Source organism: Corvus hawaiiensis, chromosome 7 (assembly GCF_020740725.1).
Source record: "Corvus hawaiiensis isolate bCorHaw1 chromosome 7, bCorHaw1.pri.cur, whole genome shotgun sequence".
Classification (NCBI taxonomy): Eukaryota; Metazoa; Chordata; class Aves; order Passeriformes; family Corvidae; genus Corvus; species Corvus hawaiiensis.
Genome location: NC_063219.1, coordinates 30,463,525 through 30,465,514, shown reverse-complemented (window position 1 = coordinate 30,465,514; position 1,990 = coordinate 30,463,525). Strand labels below are relative to the sequence as shown.

At 40.6% G+C, this 1,990-nt stretch overlaps 1 long non-coding RNA gene across 5 annotated transcripts in view; it reads right to left on the bottom strand.

Annotated features, from left to right (window-relative positions):
• The window catches only part of LOC125328841, a 30,630-nt gene that overhangs the window by 25,015 nt on the left and 3,625 nt on the right, over positions 1-1,990 (bottom strand). The gene's annotated exons all lie outside the window — the stretch shown is intronic.

The window sequence follows — 1,990 nt, the reverse complement described above, 5'->3', positions numbered from 1 at the left end:
GAGAACAATAAAACAAGAATACCGTGCATCTCTGTAATTATGCTGTAGCCATGTAGCCATGACCAGTGCTTCTTTCTTTAGGCTAGAAATTGAGATTAGAGACTGAAGGTTGTAATAAAAGTAAATTATACTCTAGCTGGCTTGGCTGGTCTCTGTATGCATAGGAATGGGCGCTAACTCCAGATGTAATGGAAGCTCTCTGCTGTAGATTATTGAGCAGAATATAACTGTGCTTTAGTAGAAACAGTAATAGGCATATTTGCTGAATTTTTCCAGCCTCTGATTCATCTCAAACTCCCCCTGTAAATTTGAACTTATCTCTGCTGAAGTGAGAGCTTTAGGACAAAAAGCTGTGTCTTCCCTATGCGCAGGCGCTGTTCCCATTCCATGAAAAAGGACAAAGCTAACTGCCCAGTGCAGAGTGGGAGTATTTTCCTTCTGCTGATTGTCTTTACAGTGTACCCTACATATCAGGATATCAGGAAAAGGTTCTTCACCCAGAGGGTGGTTGGGCACTGGAACAGGCTACCCAGGGCAGTGGTCACAGCACCAAGCCTGACAGAGTTCAAGAAGCATTTGGACAATGCTCTCGGGCACATGGTGTGACCCTTGGGGTGTCCTGTGCAGGGCCAGGAGCTGGACTTTGATGACTTATCTATCCCTTCCAATTCAGGATGTTCTGTGATTCTATGATTCTATGATTCATCTGCAGGGACAACCTAGCTTCAGTTGGTATCTGTTTCTCTGTGTCTGTTTGCATAACACAGCAACTACTCCCTGTATCCATCACTCAACTTACATGAAAACCAATAGCACTCTGCTGACAGATTTCATTCAGCAACAGTCAGAAGTAGTTACTGGTTTTAATGCTGTAGTGTATGAAAATGGAAATTCTCTGCCACCACCTGTGGCTTTAGAAAAATGAAGATGCAGAATATTTGTAGTTCAACCAAATATTTGGTCTGCTAGTCTGAACAGTCAGTTAGTTTGAAACACAAGTTGTGCATTTTAACTGCTATTAAAATCAATAAAATTGCTAGATTTTCTTTGTTTATTCTGCTAGCATATGTTATTCCAGCCTCTAAATACAAGATGATAAAATAGCTGCTGATTTTCCAAATCTGAAATTTCCCCAGCAGCCAAATGCTTACAGCTCTGCTGCCTTTTCCCATCAATCATAGAAGTGTAAAGGCTCAGATACCTGTACAAGTCACCAGATAGGCATAAACTACCTGTGTGGTCTTTTGCTGGCACATCTAATTCATTTTTCTTGCTCCTGAGCTAGTAAACCAATGCTGGCCTAAATGTTGTATGTCGATGTTAGTACTACATAGTGTCTGACCTCTTGGCTTCCTCCCTCCTTACATCCTTAATCTCTATTTGCAGCATGAAATCACAGGCTTTTAATGCTTTCTGTGTTCACAATCAGCAAAGACATAAGCAGGATGAGGATGAGAATTTAGTCTGCCTGCAGATTTGGGAAGATATTACAGTGGTTCCCTTTTTAGAAGATTAACTTCTAATCTCAAGAAGCTAGAAACTGCATTGCTTTTAAAATGAGTGCTTACATTCTGAAAAAAAAAGCCAAACAAGCTCTTGTGTCAGAAAGAAAAGAAAGAACGGGCTCTGGGAAATGGACAAATGTGTTACTTCCCAATAAAGTTAATTCCTAAGTATCTGATTCTAGCAGTTTCCCCACTTAATTAGGCATCATATCAGGAACAAGCCCTAAACCTAAGCAATTTCTGGAGCAGAAGTTTAAGTGAGAAGGCAGCACATATCAAGATACAATTGTGTTTAGGTACCTCCTGAACTTTATCTTGAAAGGACCCTAGAAGATTTTACAGAAAGTTTGCAACTGAAAGAATGAATGGGGAAGAAAGCACAAGGCAAAAGGAGAGGTTATCTTTACTCCCTTTGTGCAGTGCTGCTCCTTGTACTCCTAATCACCTGATAATCATCTGAACCCCGTAGTTCAGATTCAGTAACT